This window comes from Brachypodium distachyon, chromosome 5 (genome assembly GCF_000005505.3).
Source record: "Brachypodium distachyon strain Bd21 chromosome 5, Brachypodium_distachyon_v3.0, whole genome shotgun sequence".
NCBI lineage: Eukaryota > Viridiplantae > Streptophyta > Magnoliopsida > Poales > Poaceae > Brachypodium > Brachypodium distachyon.
Window position 1 is genome coordinate 8,001,560 of NC_016135.3, and position 20,106 is coordinate 8,021,665.

At 45.3% G+C, this 20,106-nt stretch overlaps 1 pseudogene; it reads left to right on the top strand.

The window, feature by feature from the left end:
* The first annotated feature begins 13,270 nt into the window (after positions 1-13,270).
* LOC112269368 lies at positions 13,271-15,301 on the top strand (annotated as a pseudogene).
* The last annotated feature ends 4,805 nt before the right edge of the window (positions 15,302-20,106 follow it).

Here is a 20,106-nt window from a genome sequence, read left to right on the forward strand (position 1 = left end):
TGCTCCAAACCCTCATCGACGGGGTCGTCGAGCTCGTCGAATGCCTCCGGCTGGCAGACATCGGAGGGGACCGTGCTTCCTTGGTAACGGGCTTGCTTGTTTTGGTCCAGCATGAGTTGATTATTGTTCTTGTGTGGTCATGTGCAGGATGTTGTACCGTGTTATTTATGTGATAATGGAATTTTTCTCCAATACCCAAAGGCTTCTTATTGCTTTTTCATCCCTGATTGCTTCTCAGTTTTATGCTTATTCCCTTCTACCATGAGATAGAGAGGGGCCATCAAGGTAGATATTACTTTTCCCCTTACTTTTCGTGTTCTTAGTGACAAAAAGATTTGGTATAAGAATAGGTTTTTATATGAAGGAATCATTTTATTTTACAGATGTAAATTCTATGTTCAAAATTACTTTATGATTTTGCTGGATGTAGTTTTGATTTATAACAGTTACTTTTAGGATTTAAGTAGATGTAATTTTAATCTTAAAGTTACTTTTCTGTTTTCTTTAGATGTGATTATAATCTTAAGAGTTACATTCTACTTTGATTGAAGCGACCGCCCCCGTACACGGGTTCGATCTCTGTGCTTTAGTGCTAGTCCTTGGATCGACTCACTAGCACACACAGTTTCAAGATGTAATATCATAGAACAAAGGTCTCAATATTACAACGAATCATCCAGAATTTAAAGGTACTTACAACTTGCATAACCTCACGGGTTAGCTGGAAATGAAACAACTGTTTAGCAGCGGAAAAACGGAAGATACAAGAGCACATCAACACCACGGTGAGAGCGTGGTGGAATGTAAGCCCGTAACCCAAACAAGCAGAACGTACATCTTACTCGTTGTCAGAGCTTCCTGCATCATTAAACGATGCAGCCACTAGGGTCAATACATTGAATGTATTGGCAAGATTCACTAGAAGTTATAATAGAACCTACCAAGTATATGCAGTATTTGGCAAGGTGGAGTTCAGGCTGTTTGCGTGGAAGTAGAACATAAATTACCCTACTACAAAGAAATGTTACAGTAATGTTAACTAATGGACACAGGGTAGACACACCCATGCTCCTATTAACCTAGAGTACATTGAAGTGGATTCTTCAAGTACTCCTACCCTGTTCAAACCATTCATTTTATTTAAGAAATTGGAATGAGTGAGACTTTCCTTACAGCTCCACATCTAGTTGCTCAAATTGTCCATTGCCGGGGACACGGCTAAGTACTTAGTTTTGACGCTCTCGAGAGTTTGTACACATTCCCCACAAGAAACCGACGTGTTAATCCCTTGCTGTCCTCAGGGTAGAGTAGCAACGGCATCGATTACAAGATTTTCAGAAGTAATTCCCTAAACCACGAGAGAATCACGCTCCCCCTACACGGCTACCTCAGTACAATTCTTCGGGTTTAGGTTCATACAACTTACTCTTGTCTCGCCAGAGCCCATATAGCATTGTGGTTGTACTAGAAGCTTCTAAATAGGAAACTAGTCCAGTCTCCGTTACCCCAGGTGGCATTCCACATTTGCAACGTAGGCGCTCCCCGAATCCATGGGAGAGACGTCCATGGACGATCCATTCCTGAATCCACAGGAACTCGACTCAAAGGGACCCATAGAAATGGACCTGATGCCGCTAATCCTCAAAATCTTCAAAGCAGCCCACCCAGGACGGTTCATTGAATTAATTGTTTTGCCTTACATCTAACAAAAACATTTCATATAGTCAAAGGCATAACAATATCATAATGTAGTTATTTCCCCCACGATACTACCATAGCTTAGCATTCAACTACAATCGATGGCTATTTGGTAGCAAGGTAATGGCGAGGGTAAACTATACTACCTGGGATTTATAGCTAGCATAGAGGTACGAGTAATAGTCCTATCAATGCATCTCTACCAACAACACTAATGCATAAGTATTTTAAAACAACAATAATAATGGGATATGATCAAAGTGAACTTGCTTTGTCCAAGGTTGTGATAGTTCTCGCACTCTTCGCAACAACAAGGAATTACAGTCCACACAATCTAAAATAAAAGAAACATACACACCATAAACACAACACTCAATACAAAAGCCATGCCATGATGCATATGCCATGATGATGCACACAAAGGTTACTTCTAAAATACAAGTTTTGTTTCTGTTTTGAAAAGTTTTTCAAATGATTTGGACAGATTATACAACATCAAGTGGTAATTAATATGCATGACATGGATAGGGTTTAAAACAAAAGATTGTGCGGCTTTTGCAACATAGAGCAATATTTAAACTTGTATGCCATGATTATACACAAAATAATTTCTTCTCTGGTCCTAATGGACAGAGAACAAGTTTAAATAATTTTATTGCAAGCTAACATGCTCAAAACTATTTTGAAACAATTCATTTGAAATTTAAACCATAAACCACCATTCTGTAAATAGCTACTGTCTAAATTATTCAAAACCGAAATTAAACAGTGCCAAAATATTGTACACGTTGTGACGATTCCAGAAAGGTGCGGATCACTATTTTTGAACAAACGGTTTAAAAGATATAAGGATTTGAAGTTTCAGGAGCTTTTCTGCAAAAGTGCATTATCTAATTCGGCCGAATTAAAAAAAACATAAAATGCTCTGCCACGTGGCATGGCGGGATTGGCCCGGGGCTAGGGTTCCAGCCGACGGGGCGTGCGCGCCGGACGGCGGAGGCGGGCGGCGCAGGGCGGCGCGGCAGGCGGGCGCGGAGGCGGTGCGGGGCGGCGCGGCAGGCGGCCGGAGCGGCGCAGGCATCGGCGGGCGGGCGGCGGCGCGGGGCAGCGCGGGCGCGGGCAGGCGGGAGGAGGTGGCGGCGCGAGCGACGGGCCGGCGCGCGGCGGCAGCGTGCGGGCGCGGGCGCGGGCAGTGATGCGGGTCGGGGTGGCCCGATCTTTCGATGAGATTGATAACTCTCGATTTGGGTAGAAGGTGGCGTTGACGATCCGACTACGGCCTAGGAGGCAGCGTCTTAGCAATCGATACACCAACTCCAGACGGTTATATTGATCACGCGGGGGCACGATCAACCTGACCACGAAGGTCTTTGTTCCTGCAAGCAATCGAAAAACAAGCAAGAACAAGATAAATAGCTGATGCAATCTAAAATTGCGAATATACTATATCAAACCAATGTCTCAACGAGACGATAAGTTGGAGTCTTGACGATGGTAAAACAGGTGGTCTAACCGACACACGCGATTACACGAAAGTTGCAAAGATGGCTAAACTTTATTTAATCAAAACCCAAGGCTCCTTAGGGGGGGCTCATGGGGTATATAAAGGAGGAGGGAGAGATATTTTCGTCCAGCTTGAGTAAGGAGGCCGAAATCCAACTCTATCTCTAACTTTCCTAACAAACTACAACTCTTTAGGAAACAGAAAAACAGATCCGTCAGCTTGTTTTGTCCGTCACGGTCAGCACGAGTCGAATCTCTTGATGGGGCCAGATCCGTTGGAAATGTCTTGTAATTTTCTTTCCAACAAGTACTGTTTTGCTTGATTTGGACTCCGGATGCGGCCTGGGTGATTAAAACAAATTCGGGTCTCCTGACAGCTCGGACCCAAATCGGATTCAACTTTAATTCGTGATATCTTTCTCTAGCAAGCTCCGAATCATGTGCCGTTTGATTTGTTGGAAAGTACACTTGAAATCCTTCCCTCTCAGCTGTATGAATGCTTGATTCTTGTTGGCCCTCCCGTTCGCCTCCATCATATCTCATCTTGACCTTGGACTTGAAAAGCTCGACAAGATGCCTACGTAATAAAACGAGACAAGATAGTAGTAGCTCCGCCTCTTCATAAATATGACAATCAAAACAATTACTACTTGAATTCACCTGATTATAAATCTTGTCAAATATTATAGAATTGAGGGTACCAAAGGTCATATCCATGGTTAGCATGTCCATATCAGGCAGGCGGCGCAGGCGGCCGGAGGCGGAGAAGAAGACGGGCGGAGCGCGGGCGAGCTCCAAAAGCAAATTGGACGGCGTCACTGCGTGCGCAACGAGGAGAGGAAGAGGCTTAGGAGGTCGGTGCGGGCGGAGACTCACCGGAACGGCGGCGAGACGAGGAAAACGGCGGCGGCGGGGTGCAACTCCAGTGAGCAATTAAATTGCAATCGAGGCAAAATCGGGCGAGCAGTTGGGGGGGAGTGGTAGAGAAAAACGAGGGCTTGGGGTGACGCGCAAGGATTTGGAGGAAACGGCCCGAGCGCGGAGAAATCGGAGGTGGAGTCGTGGGCAGTTCGCGGGCGTGCGTGGCCGGATTTCTCGGACGGAGGTTGAAGATGACGCGCGGGTCCCACCGGTCAGTGAGAGCGGGCGGCTCGGGCGGGGCGGAGCCGGTCGGTCCGGTTCGGCGGTTCGGTCCGGTTCGGCCGGTTTTTCCGGTTTTTCCTTTTCTTTTATCTATTTTCTGATTTTGAACCTCAGAATTGATTCGAAGCTCCAAATCACTCCAAATCAAATGCAACAAAATTTGTAAAATCATATTTTCATATGATCTAACTTTTGGAACAAGAATTTCCTCAAAATAAAATATTTAAAAATACATTTGCCTATAAAATGGCTTTTAGGGCCCTTAGGCTATCGAAACAAATAATTTTTTCAAAATACTTTCAAAAGCCAATTTATGGGATAGCTCTATATATGCATTAAATCCTTTTTTACCACAACACCCTCATGGGTTAAAATGCAAATACCCAAAAGCAAGAACAAGGTCCAAAATCAAATAAAGGCATCTTTGCAAAAGGGTTTTCTGGGCAAATTTTAGGGTTTTGAAAGTGATCAAAATGCAAGGGTGACATGATGCTCATGATATGCAATGCATATGAAGAGTTTTGAAAAATTGGGATGTTACATTGATTAGATGTAATTGTAATGTTCGTAGTTATCTTTCAGTCTTTTTTATGCTTCTGGCTTCCTTACTTAGTTGACACTGACTTATGTAAATAATTGGGGGCCCATATATAGCTTGAGGGGGATATGGGGAGTGTAGATAGCTTTACTGTAAATCAATTACAAATGAGGTAGCGGCATGGAGAAAAGTAGATGGGAAAAGATGGGGTGGGTTTTGTGGTTTTGCTTTGGAGAAAAAAAGGGAAAAGATGACACTACTGATTCTTTTACTGCATTAATGCCATCCTTTCCCTGATCTTAATCTTAATCTTTTGTTCAGAACTACCTTTATTTTTCTTACATTTAGGTTTCTATTGCTTTACCAGATCTTGTATCTTGATTCCCTAGACACCGCAGCTCTGCAAGTACAAACAAACAGAACTCATAGCTAGCTAGCATGGTGTAGAACTGTGGACAGACAAGATGGTCTCCGGATGGCAGTTGGCGTGGACACAAACTGTGTTTTTGTGTTCTTAGGCTTCATCTATGGGCAAAAACAAGCTGAAACTACATGTACATCCCCTTTTCTTTGTGCCTGCAGTTTTATCTGAACTTTTTAGTGATACCTACATGTAAGTCGTACAAGCACCTTGTGGGTTTTTTATTTCTGTTGTGGATTTTTGTGTGCATGCAGTCGTGAATTTCCAATGATCATATCATACATTCTTGGATCAAAAGTTACAACATCAAACCATGGGGAATTCTTAGAGCGCACTTTTTATAGGAAAAGCTGAGGTAGCTAGACAGCAGGTACCTTGAGTATCTTCTTTTTTTCGTCACCAGTTTGAGATGCTTGGATCTGATCTTTTTCTGGTCAGATGCTATCTCCAGTTCGATGTAATTTCTACTCCGTAAGTGTTTTTTCCTGGAGGTAGATCTTTCTGCATTCTGTGTTTTCATGGCGGAGTCTGGAGGTAGAAGAAAGAGTTGACAGGTTTGTAGGAGGTGTGGGGTTCCAGACTGCTGTGCACCCGATGTAAAAGGAGAGTACAAACCTGTGGTTTTCTGGTATTTCCTGGCGCCATCAATGTGGGACCACGAGATTTCTTCCCTGTCTCCATCAACGCGGGGTCCACCGGGACCGGGAGCAATTTTCTGGACAGACTAGGGCGCGCACCGTGTAGCCACGTGCTTTGGGATAGGGGGGTGTTACCTTTTTGGGAGTTACGAGCACTTGGTCGGGACTCAATTCATATGCCAGATCTAGGGCGCGCACCATGTAGCCACGTGCTTTCGGATAGTGGGGTGTTACCTTTTTGGGAGTTACGAGCACCTGGTCGGGACTCACTTCATGTGCCAGATCGTGCGCGCGCATCGGGTAACGGCCCCCTAAATAAAAGTATTATTTATCTCCATGTTCATTATTATTGTTTATTTCTTTATGCTAGAACTGCTATGATTCTTGAATATGAGATTCGAAGGAAAACTCATAAGCGCGTGTAAAGAGATAAACACCAAATTGTTCCTAGTCCGGCCTCTAGGATTAACTCATGTGTCGTATGATGATCATGTTTTCCTGATCATGGCATAGTCATAGTAACAAAGATCCCTACGACAGTGAGAGCACATTGTTAGAAGAACAAGGGTGCTGAACAGATCCAATTTCATGATATACTACGAGATCTTTTCGTCACTTGTTAGTATTATCATAAGATTGTTATTGTATACTCACGTCCTTAGACCATGAGAATATCAAGTCCATTCATACTGGAAGATTTACTTTGATGGTTATCAAACGTTACCCGTAACTGGGTGGTTATAACGGTAATCTTTCAGGTATTTCAGAAATGTATGTCTAGCAACTCAATAGTTCAAGATTGGGATTTGCTCCTCCTGACGATGGAGAGATATGCTTCGGGCCCTCTCGGTATTATGGTGTCCATTATCGTCTGGTCAGACACGTTGTGATTCGATCACAGGGGTATCAAAATAAGGAAACGAGAAAAGAGAACAAACCGGTAACGAGGATGATTTGGTATTGTGATCAAGTCGTTGCTTCACAAGGATATCACAAGGATAGCAAAAGGAATTGTTTACGGGAACAAAAGGTTCGCTCGAAATATTCGTGTATGTGTGGGAATTAATATGGATGTCCAGATCCCGCTATTAATTATTGACCGAAAGGAGTTCCGGGTCATGTCTACACATTACCAAACCTGCGGGGTCACACGCTCAAGGATCATCATTTTGTTGAGTACTAGAACTGTTGGAAACAAGAGAGAATTACACCGGAAAAGTTTCCGAAAGATTGAAAATGGTTCAGCGAATAAAAACGAAAAAGTTTTGGATAGGCTCCATGGGCTGCGTGCCTGGATAGTCCAGGATAGAGGCAGCCGCATGGAATGGGGAGGATGAACCACCGTTCTTGGTGGCTGGTTTAAAGGGTATTAACCCCCTATCCTTGATGCACATAAAACCCCTACTTGATGGACTTGGTAACTCCTCGTTGATGTGCATGGGACTAAAAACTGGTAACGCTCTCTTTGATGTGCCTATTTAAGTGGAGGGAAGAGGCAGCCAAAAACACACACACGGGTGGGTGCAAGGCTGCCCTCTCTCTCGTAACCATTCTCATTGTTCCATAATTAGTCTCCGGTAGTTTTTCGTTCTGGACGGCGAAGCACTGCTGAATTGGTGATTCCGTACGCGTGGATACCGGCAGAGGGATCGTGCTTTCGATCCTCAGACGGGAGGGATAATTCTCGCGGTTGGGAGGTACAATCCTAGCTGCGGGAATCAGCATCAACGGTCTTCACCAACATCTTCTCTCCGCTGCGATCGTTGGTAGATTCGATAAAACCTACCTGCACCTTCATAGTGATTTTGGGCTTTGTTCATAGGACGAAATTTTATTTTCTACTACGTTCCCCAATAGTGGTATCAGAGCTATATGAGTAGGTGCTGGTACGATGTAGAGCATGTGCGGAAACCTTAGAAGCCACAATAAAATATGCAAAACCCTATTAGAGGCGTCTAACTTGTTTTTGCAGAATATACATGTGATATGCTATAGTCTTCGTCATGTCAATAAGATTCTATGAGATGCTATATGTTGTAAATTAATTTTTGCATGAATTTCATGTGATGAGTTAATCCTTTTTATGCACCCTGTTTGATGCGCGGTAGTCGTGTTTTATAGGGTGATCCCTCACATAAAAATATCAAGTTGTTAGTGTTCTCCCAAGTGTAGCACCGTCTGTAATACGTGTCATTTCGAGGTGCGCCATGTCACATGAGTACGATAGACTTGTCGCGTATGAGGCGGGTGCAAACCGTTCCTGCATCAAGTACATTTGGTTGTCTTGACGTTCAGGCAAGATGGTCTTTAGCTCGGAACACTCCCATCGAAAGATGAACAAGAGTCACATGAGTTGTGATTGGCAAGTTGGCCTACCCGTCTAAATTTTTGTCATCAGTGATGTCACATCAATGACTTCAAATTGAGACGTGGATCTTGAATTACTTTGGGTCAATTATGAGGGATATTGGTTTTTAGTGGGAGCACAGATAAAATGAAAATTGTTTAATTGGTAGTGCTGTTAATTATGAACGTTGTCTAAGTGAGTTTTGTTAATTTTACGTTGTAGACAAGATGGCACGTAATACACCGTTTAACTTGGGCCCGATGCTTGAGAATGAAAAATTAACTGCGAATGGAAGCAACTATGCGGACTGGGTCCGTACCCTGAAACTTGTTCTCAGGGGTGCTAAGAAAAAATACGTTCTAGATGTGGCTCTTCCAGCAACTCCGGGACATGATGCCTCGGATGATGAAAAGGATGTCTATGCCACTAAGGTAGATTACAGCACCGTAGCCCAATGCCTTATGCTCACTTGCATGGATCCTGAACTTCAAAAACGTTTTGAGAATTACAACGCTTTCGATATGCTCAGATCGTTGAAAGCTATGTATGAGACACAAGCTAGAGCTGAACGTTATGAGATAACAAAGGCCTCATGGGAATGCAAGATGGCAGAAGGAAGTTCAGTGAATGAGCACGTAATCAAGATGGTTGGTTACGCGCACAGACTTGCATCTTTGGGTTTTCCTATCCCTAAGTCGCTTGGCACTGATGTTTTACTTGCTTCACTCCCCCCGTCTTATGACGGCTTTATCATGAATTACAACATGAATGGGATGGACAAGAACACAAGCGAATTGTTCGCTATGCTGAAAACTGCGGAGGCTGAATGCAGAAGGACACCAATCATGTGATGATGGTGAATAAGACCACCAGTTTCAAGAAGGGCAAAGCCAAAAAGGGTAAGGGTGTCGGTAAGACCGACAACCAAGGAAAACCCAAGAGCGGCGCCACTCCAGACACTGTGTGTTTCTTCTGCAAGGGCAAAGGTCACTGGAAGAGAAATTGCAAAAAGTATTTGGTGGAGAAGAAGTCTGGATCGTCGAGCGAAGGTATAATTGTTATACATGTTATAGACATATTTCTTACTGGTCCTCAATCTAAATCATGGGTATTTGATACCGGATCGGTTGCTCATATTTGCAACTTGATGTAGGGACTTTAGAAGGTGAGAAAACTTGCAAGGAATGAGGTGCAGATGCGCGTCGGGAACGGTGTCCAAATCGCCGCTCTAGCCATTTGTGTCATGCCCTTACGTCTACCTTCAGGATTCACTTTAGAACTAAATAATTGTTATTTTATTCCAGCATTATGTAAGAACATTATCTCAGGATCGTGTTTGTTACTTGATGGATATACTTTTAATTCAAAGAACAATGGTTGTTCCAGCTATTTTAAGAATATGTTTTATGGATTTGCACCCATTGTGAATGGGTTATTCATTTTGGATTTTGAATGTGGCAACGATGTCTATAATGTTGATGCTAAACATCTTAAGAAAATTGAGACAAATACCACTTTTATGTGGCACTGCCGTCTTGGACATATTGGAAAGAAACGAATGCAAAAACTTCATAATGATGGAATTTTACAGTCTTTTGATTTCGAATCATTTGATACATGTGAAGCTGGTCTAATGGGTAAAATGACCAAGACATCGTTCACAGGACATGTTGAACGGGCGAGTGATTTGTTGGAAATAGTACATTCTGATGTATGTGGTCTGATGAGTGTACCGGTGCGTGGTGGATACCTTTATTTCGAGCCACCCCTTTCAAGTGAATAGTCTCACATAGGGCGCCTTTCGCTGTAAATGGATCCGTGCTATACATGTGCGTGAGAAAATATCTGAGAAGCATTTTTTGACCTAGATGAAAAAGGGCAAATTGATGGTGGGCCGTTACTTGTCCTTAGTCAACGTGAGTTTGATTATTGTGATGGGGCCCTCCTCGTGGAAGTTTTTGACAGAAATTGCACCCTCCGGAACGAAATGGCAAAAAATGGTCTGGCAAAAAGCCTGTACAGCGACACGTGGCCTTTCCTCCAATGTCATTAGAGGAAAGGTCTTTCCGCCAATGGCATTGGTGGAAGGGCGCATGAAAGAGCTTTTCAGTACACTGCGCGAACTACTGCAGTACGCCTAGCTCGACCAGTTAGCCCGTCCACTTCCTCCTCTGGCCACTGCACCGCCTCGAGCTGCTCCTCCTGTGCACGCGCGCCCCTCGCTGCCATGTCCTGCCGCCGCCGCCTCGCCGTGGAGCCGTGGCCTCCTTAAGAACCGCGACGAAACGACCATGTCATGAGATACGCATCGTCCACCTCTACGTCCGGACGCTAGGAATTACCGCGGTAACGAGTACAGCCGCGTGCGTCCTATACGAATAGGGTGCCCGCGTGGTGTTCGACGAAATGAGGCAGGCGAGCTCCACCCTATGGAACGCGAGGGTACGCTTGCCAATGGACACGAGAAGAAGGCCGGGGCAGCTCCACCCTAGTGTGTGAGTATGTACAGGTTGGTCGGGTCTTCTGGATAGGATGACTCACCGCATGGAGGAGAGTAGGTAGCTTCGTGGGGTTAGTTGCCACCTCTGGCTGCTATATATACGTGAAGCAACCAAGGGAGAAGAACAGGAGCATCTAGTTGCTCCAACAGCCTGGGCCTCTGTCGTTCACAACATCTACAAGCCTGATATGGTCTGTACTGTATCTCCCTCTTCCTCTGTCTTGCCCACGCACGCAACCTGTTTGATGCAATGCCTGCCAGCCTGCTCACTAGCATGTTTCTGATCCTGCAGACCATTCCGGTGGTCCATGGAGGCGGCGGCGGCAATGGAAAGGAGAGCTGAGTGAGTTTGAAGCCGGGCAAGGGCCAGAATTCGTGCTTGATAGAGCATAAGTTGGTTAATTTATTGCTTGGGCCGGGAGTCGAGGTGGTCGCAGGCTCGCAGCCAGCCGCAGCACAGAGCATCGCGGCGTTGAAGCCGAGCACGTACACCGGCAGGGCGGTAATGTTGTACTTCCTCCGTCTCACATTAAGTGACTCAAATTTATCCAAATATGGATGTATCTATTTCTAAAAAGTTTCTAGATACATGTAATAGAAAGTCACTTAATATGGGATGGAGAAAGTAGTTGGGTAGTCGTGTAGGAAAATCATGAGTTTATTAGTCAAGTTGTAATCAGGTTAGGTGTACAACTTGACTAATCAACTAGGTGTTTGCCGTGTAAGCTTGTTTGCCACCGTGTACGAGTAGTAGTCCAGCCAGGTGTTTGCCGTGTATACGAGCGTGCATGAGTTTAGGTAGGATTAGTTCAGGGATTCCTAATCCGCGTAGATCTAGTCCTAGCTATTGGGCATGTATACATGCTCGGGCAAGCAGCCTAACTTCAGACCAAGCTTTGTACCGTGGTAAGAGATGGTCCGATCTTCTCAGAGAGCAACGAGGATAACCTGTATGATTCTACAAATCTTCCGGCTGTTCACCCGTCGTCGCATGACGAACTTGCAACCCAATGGAAATTCGCAACACCACACACATGCGCAGTAGTCCTCCAATCACAAGCGGTTTCGCAATCTTCCAATTCCCAGCGGAACAACAGATTATGCTCGAAATTTCAGTAGATAACAAACACCCTATCGAAACAAATATGGTGTATAGGATTCCAGATGAATGCTTCTCGCAATCAACAAGAGTCTCGAAAATAGTTAAAACATGGTCTAACTCTAACCCTAGGCGTACCCCTTGTATATATAGGCGGGGGGCAGCCAAACACACAAACGGAGTTAGATTCAAACTAGGTTCGACTCAAACTCATACAACAAATCCGAATAGGACTAGTAAACAAGGACTCGCAGGTCCGGGCGCCCCTTAGAATGTCGAGCTCGTCGTAGGCTTTCCTTGTGCGCCTCATACTCATACTCAACTTGTGGGCAGAATGAGCCTCATACTCATACTCAACTTATGGTGGACAGATCATTCTTGTCGTTGTCTGCCCCTTGCACACAAGTTGCTCTTCTAGCGTTATGTATCCTCCATCTTCATTTGTGGTGCGCCTGCCTCTCTCTCCTCCCTCGCGCATATCTTGATGTTGGATAACAGCACGTGATGATCCTCGCACGCGGCCTCCTCTCCTCCACGCTCCACGGTTGCCTCAGCCTCAAACCTGATTACACAAAGATACAAAGACTTAGGCGGTATAAAATTCTCATCAATATAAACATTAGGTGCAGCTAGGAGTGAGTTCACCTTTTGTTTTAATAACTTGGCACGTGCTCGTGTAATTGGTCCAATGCGTAGATCATTGGATTTATCTTGAACAGCAAGATCGTCATTAGGCAAAGATGACAAAGGACTAGGGATGCCCTCATCATCCTCCCCCTCTTCAAAAGGCATTGTCCTCGACGCTCCAAGGTCTTCTCCATCATATGGCGTGAAATCAGCAATGTTGAACAAATTACTCACGCCAAACTTATTGGTTGGAAGATCTATCTTGTAAGCATTATCATTGATCTTGGCAAGCATCTTGTATGGTCCATCTTCTCGTGGCAGAAACTTTGACTTACGTTGTTCAGGAAATCTATCCTTGCGAAAAGATAGGGTCATTTTCTTAGGTTATGTTGTTTCTGCCCATGGGGTTGAGATTGATGAATCTAAAATTGAAGCAATTAAAAACTGGCCTACTCCTGTCAATATTAGTCAAGTTAGAAGTTTTCATGGTCTTGCTGGTTTTTATAGACGTTTTGTGAAAGATTTCTGCACCATTGCTGCTCCATTGAATGAACTAACTAAAAAGGGTGTTGATTTTGTTTGGGGACCAGCCCAAGATAATGCTTTTGATGAATTAAAGAATCGTTTAACTGCTGCACCTTTGCTTGTTTTACCTAATTTCGCTAAACATTTGAGATTGAGTGTGATGCTAGTGGAATAGGTATTGGTGGTGTTTTGATGCAAAAGGGTCGTCCGATTGCATATTTTAGTGAAAAAATGAATGGTGCACAATTGAACTTTCCTGTTTATGACAAAGAGTTATATGATCTTGTTCATGTTCTTGAGGTTTGGCAACATTATTTATGGCCTAAAGAGTTCATTATGTGGACAGGTTTGTCAAAAGGTGTATTACTTGTCATAAGGCTAAGTCCAAGCTGAAGCCTCACGGTTTGTATACCCCTCTTCCTGCCCCTAGTGTTCCATGGGAAGATATTAGCATGGATTTTGTGTTGGGATTGCCTAGGACCAGGAGAGGACATGATTTTATATTTGTGGTAGTGGATCATTTTTCTAAGATGGCGCATTTTAATTCCTGCCACAAGAGCGACGATGCGTCGCATATTGCTAATCTGTTTTTCAGGAACATCATGAAATTCCATGGAGTACCAAGGACGATTGTTTCTGATCGTGACGTGAAGTTCATGAGCTACTTTTGGAAGATGCTTTGGGGGAAGCTAGGAACGAAGTTGCTGTTCAGCACTACTTGTCATCCCCAAACTGTTGGCCAAACGGAGGTGGTGAATCGCACACTTTCGACGTTGCATGGGAGGAGTGTTTGCCTCATGTGGAATTTGCATAATATTCTGAATTTTTTTATGAGATGAATTCAAGACAAAAGAAGACTCCATGCAAAAATTCAAGATTTTCTGTCTAATATCTAATATTATTATCATTTTTTGAAAATGGCCTAACAAACAAAATACATTTAAAAGGTATAACACATAGCAATTTCACTACAAACTTGTGTAATCACGTATGTTAGCCTTCAGTGAGTCAAATATAAGCTTCTCTCGGTGTTTTTACACACAATTTTGGTAGCTAGCAATGATTTATCAATTACTAGCCGAAAATTTAATTAATTCAACTAATGTATGGAATATAGTAAATAAGGTCGAGAAAATATGAAATTCAGTGTGCACACCGATCATGTACTCACAAGACTATATAAAAAATATTGAGATAGAAAACTATATGAGAATTGGATGAACTAGGACAATTATAGGTGCTCCTCATTTCGTCGAACACGTCGTGAGCACCCTGGACATCAAGTACATCGGCATCAAAGTCGGCCTCCTCCTCAACGACGGCCACTCTGAGCTTGCAGCAGGCGGCATCCGTGTCCTCCAGCGACGGCAGCGACGTCACGTACACCATCACGCGACGGCAGAGAAGACACATACACCATCATGTGCTGCATCTCGGCCCCAGCCACACCGCCCATGACGCCTTCCTAGGCGCCCGCCTCGCGTGAACCAATACCGGAGGAGGAGCGGCGGCGGGGGCTCACGAGATGGAGCGGCGGCGGCACGCCAACACCAGCACCGCCGTGCCGCGGTCGGCATCGGCGCCCTTCACCCACCCGGCCACGCTCGACACCGTGGCCATGGACCTGGAGCTCAAGACCTGCATCTGTGCTGACCTGGAGACCTTCCTAAAGGGCCGTGCCTGTGCCTACTACCATCGGCTGGGCCGCTTGTGGCGCTGGAGCTTCCTGCTCTACAGCCCGCCCATCACGGGCAAGTCCACATTTGCTGTGACGATGGCGTGGTTCTTGGGGTAGACGTGTACGACATTGACCTTTCTCATGGCGACTGCGACGACGACCTCCGTGCACTTCTCCTGGACACTGCTCCACGGTCGCTCATCCTCGTATAGGGTGCTGGGCTTGATGGATGGGCTCTCGTCGTGCTGCGTGGAAGAGCACATGATGGTGTTCTCCATGAGCGGTGGCAAGGAGGGTGTGGACCCGGCCGTGCTCTGCCCCGGGAGGTTGGACGTGCACATCCACTTCACCATGTGCAACTTCGAAGGGTTCAAGGCTCTGGCCAGCAACTACCTAGGCCTCTAGGACCACAAGCTGTACCCGCAGGTTGAGGAGGGCTTCCACGCTGCCAGTGGCGCGCACCTCAGCCCGCCGAGCTCGGCGAGATCATGCTTGCCAACCGTGCCTGCTCGAACCGCGCGCTCTGTATGGTCATCAACGCTAAGCTCAATATTCTATACAGTATACACCATAAACCGACATAACATATATGATACACCTGAAGTCGCTGAAGGTTGAAAGTGCACAAATGGACATTAATTTCACAGCCGTGGCCAGCAGGGCAGAGCTTGAGGTTTTAATCGATTCTTCCGAGCGAACGTATATACTTAGATTCGAGTATATATATCCAAGGCATTTGTCGCGCCACACCCGCGGATGCTCGCCGTTGATGTCAGCTGATTAGAGCCTAAGCTTGTGGTCAAGCTCGCCGCAACCAGACGTGGCAACTTTGACGGAGCATTTCATCGAACAGCCCGTGCGTGTCCTGTGCGCCGCCGCGGCCAACCACCTGCCCGCACCACAAGACCTTTCCAGATAGCTCCGCATCGTCACGCTAAACATACTAGCGGGAGGATTCAACCTGAGGTACAAGGATTCCCGGCCGATCAGTGTCATGCTGTCGAATAGAAGCTCGTCGGTGGCGGCCGGAGCACGCGCACGTGGATAGAACACCACAGAGCACCAAATCGAACAAGGAAAAGTGCAGGAGAAAGAGAAGGTCACTTAGAATACAACGGTGTCAGCTATCAGCGTCTAGGAGTCGCGGTTTCCCAAGAATTTGACGACGAAGCACCGGTGACCGAAGTTGATGAACAAGACCAAGAGCTCGATGTGGTCGATCGTTCTCCAATTAATTGCGCCTGGACGACGAGGTGGACGAGGCGTAGCTTCCGGCGAAGCGGGGGCCACAGTGCGTTCAGAGAGCAGAGAGAGAGGAAAGGAGAGGGCGGCGCGGGAACGCTGTGGTTGAAGCGCGAGCCAGCAGGGCACGCGGGTCCAGGCAGTCCGCGGCGCGTGGGCGAGCGCCTGCGCCAGGACGCGGCAAGGGGCGCGTGCGGGGACGACCACGTGTGCGGCAGCGTGGGAGGAGCAGCGCCAGGTGAGCCAACGGCCGAAGGAGGAAGAAGACGGCGGGCCCCATGTTTCTAAATTAAACATTACGGCCTGATTACGAAGTTTAAAGGTTGCCCGCCACCTGTTAGTGATGCACTTACACCCTCTGAAATTTAAAACAACTTTTAGGTCCATAAAGTTGCCGGAGACAGTTGGCCATGGAAAATATGTGGTACACAAACCGCTGCATACGAACCAAGATTCCTCAGGCGACTAACCTTTCAAGGTGTGGCCCCTTTACTTCATGACTTTTACCGATGACTTAAGTAGATATGGTTACATCTAATTGATGAAGCAAAAGTCTGAAACATTTGAAAAGTTCAAAGAATTTCAACATGAAGTGAAGAATCATCGTGAGAGAAAGATTAAATTTCTGCGATCAGATCGTGGAGGAGAATATCTAAGTCACAAGTTTAGTAAACATCTTAGTGGACCTAGTACTCCACAGAGAAGAGGGTAAGGTCTATGATGTCCTTAACTGAACTGCCTTTATCTTTTTGGGGTTACGCACTAGAAACAGTAGCTTTTACACTTAATAGAGCGCCGTCAAAGTCTGTTGAGACAACACAGTATGAGATATGGCATGGGAAGAAACCCAACCCATCGTTTCTTAAAATTTGGGGTTGTGATGCTTATGTAAAACGTTTACAGCTGAACAAACTAGACCCTAAATCAGACAAATGCTACTTTGTTGGTTATCCCAAAAACACAGTTGGGTATTGAAAGATCGGTATGGTCGGCTAGAGGGGGGGGGGGGGGGTGAATAGGCGACTAATAAATTTTACTTTTTTCTTTCTTTTCTTGAAAGATACAAACACTTAATCCTAGGGTTTACTAGATTCTCTAAGGGTGGCCGAAGCAATAAGATAACAAGAATGTAAAGGGTAAGAATTGATACCACATGAGAGACAAAGATTTTTACCGGAATTCCACCGATTGGGGTAGGTGTACGTTTCTGTTTGGAGGAGTGCTCCACCACAAAGGTGGAGGCGTCACAAAGGCTCACTCTATTCTCTTCTCACGGCACCACAAAGGTGATGTGAGCTCCACTAGAGGCTTCCTTGGGGGCGAAGTCCAAACCCTTACAAACTTGACCGGGGCTAGCTGCACAACTCAATTGGAGGCTCCCAATCCAAATCCCGAGCTCCTCACACCAAGGGAGAGCTCAAGGCAACCGCTTCTGTCTAGGGCTCCCAAATTCCCAAGAGAAACAAAATCCACAAACGAAACAAGGAGAATCAACTTTGCCTTGGTGAAACCCTAGATCAAGATCTTCTCCTCCAATCCTTAAAGAATCAAGAGTTGGGAGTGGCTAGGGAAGGAGATCTTGGAGATTTAAGCTTTTTGTGTTCTTGGGGTGAGAGGTGGTGTTCTTGGCTGCTTGCTTGGTCAGCTGGCTCGTTGGGGACGAAGGGGTATATAAATGGGGTCCCCAAAGATCAAGCCGTTAGGCACAGATCGGAGATCGGGATAGACCGGAACTTCTAGGGAACAGCCGGACCTTCCGAGTGATCACCGGAAGTTCCGCATATTCCCTCCAGAGCTAATAGAGAGCACCCGGAGGTTCGGGTAGAAGTTCACCCGGAACTTCCGCCACCTGGGAACCTAGAATGCCAGAACTGGGAATTTGAACTTGGTTTCTCCTCTCACCTTTTTGGGTGGGCTTTTTGGTGGGTCCAAATTTGTGTAGATGTGTACGTGAAATTGATTAACCTGTTACCTTCCCTTGTGGATTTCCTATTAATAGTACAGATGTCCTACGACTCAAATCAACCAAAAAAGTCGCTAAACACCACTACGTTTATTTCCTTCTCGAGGGTACACGAATCGTCTTGTGCCAAGTTCTTCATAAAATCTGAAATGCTTAGCACACGATTAGATAACAAAACACGTTTTCATCACCACCAAAACCACTTAGGAGAGAAATGCCCTTTCAATTTCCCATTTTTGGTGATTGATAACAACACAAAGATTTGCATAAAGAATAATCAATTAAGCTAGATGCAAGGAATCTAAAATATAGACGGCCCCCCCAGGTCTATGCACCAAATAAATTTGCTTGAAATGCAAAGTGCATATACACTAGGATCAACACTCCCCCTAGATTTTATAAACCAATAACTCAATTGCAAAGGATTAAAGATATAACAATAAGCTCTTTAAAGAATATGTAGATTCATTCATTCAATGATTAGAGCATTACCTCAAATTGGCATACCAAATGTTAATGAACCTACAAGGATTTATCCATAACAAAACAAAGCAATGCTTCCATGAAGCATAAGATTAGATAAATCCCAACTAGTTAATTTACTTTTTGCAATGTGACCTTGTGAGGAGCAATTCTATGAGGGAACAAATGAACAGATCTCCACACAAGATTAGTAAGACAAGATATATAAGAGATAAGCATTAAAACCATAGCTAGAACAAGTAGTCCAACACACATAGCTAGCTATTACATCACAAATAGTTATCAAGTCTTACACAAACCACAAATATAAAGTAGCTCACACATATAGTTCAACAAAATAGATAAGTAGCACAAGCATATTAAAACTTCATGGATAAAAACGAGCTTGTGACTAAACCATGCAAATCCCCAAGGCCTAACACTAACACTCTCCCTCACAACTACACTCTCCCCCTTTGCCATCAAGACACCAAAAAGGGAAGAATCGTCCCAAGAGAGAAACAAGCAAATCATTCGGAGGCCTCGTCTTCATCATCGTCCTCATCATCAATAGAGGAGGTATCCTCATCACTACCCTCAGCAGTGGGCACTTCATGATCTTCATCTTTAGCTTCTTCATTGCCACGCACCGGAGAAGGGATATGATAACCACTCCTTTCCCAATCTCCATGGGTGCTCCTCCAACCCTCAAAGTTCTCAACATCAGACACAGGAGAGCTAGGCAAGTTCATGGATTGGAAGAGAGGCTCTTGACGACGAAGTATGTGATGATTGTCCTTGTCAATCTTGTATATCTTCCTCTCATTAGATTGTTGTCACATCCCTAAAATTTCAAACTTTTGCATCCATAAGCGTCATGCCACAATTGCATATTTGAATTCAAATTTGAATCTCAAAAGGTTTTGAAAAGCTTTTATTTCAATTTAAACCCTAGGGTTTACACCCATTTGAGCTTTGGATCTTCAAACCAATAGGGTTTATTGCATAAATAAGCAATCCCATAATTTTTGGATAATTATTTGGAGTTGAAAAACTATTTTATTTAAATAGTTATATAGCCCTAAAGGCATTTATAGGGCAAATGTATTTTTAGATATTTTATTTTGAGGCAAAATTACTCCCAAAAGTTGAATCATGATAAAACATGATTTCACAAATTTTCTGGAATTTATTTGGGCCAATTTGGAGTTCAAAATCAAAAGATATCAAAGAAATGAGAAAAAGGAAAAAAGAAAAGGCTAAAAGGGAAAAACAAAAGGGAAGAAACCGGACCGGCCCGGCCAAAAGGGCCGAACCGGCCCCGTTCCGACTGCGCCCGAACCAAGCAAGCTGGCCCCGCGCGCGCCCGACCGCGCCGAGCCACCAACAGGTGGGGCCCACCTGTCGGGGTCGTCTTCTCCGCGGGGAAAGCCCCGGATCTCCGCCGCGACGTGCGTGCGCCTTCCTTCTTCGCCGCTGCGCGCTCACCGCCGTGATTTCCTCGTCCCGTGCCGCCCGCGCCTCGCTGACCGTGTCCCTATAAAGGCCACGGCCTCCTCTTCTTTTTCCCCCCAAACCCCCACGCGCACACGCCCCCAGGCTGCCGGAATTTGCCGCTGGAGAACTCCACTGCCACCGCCGTTTTCGCGTCACGCCGACCTCGCCGATGAGTCTCTTCGCCCGAGCCTTGAAATTTCTAAACCGCGTCGCCCTCGCGCCCGT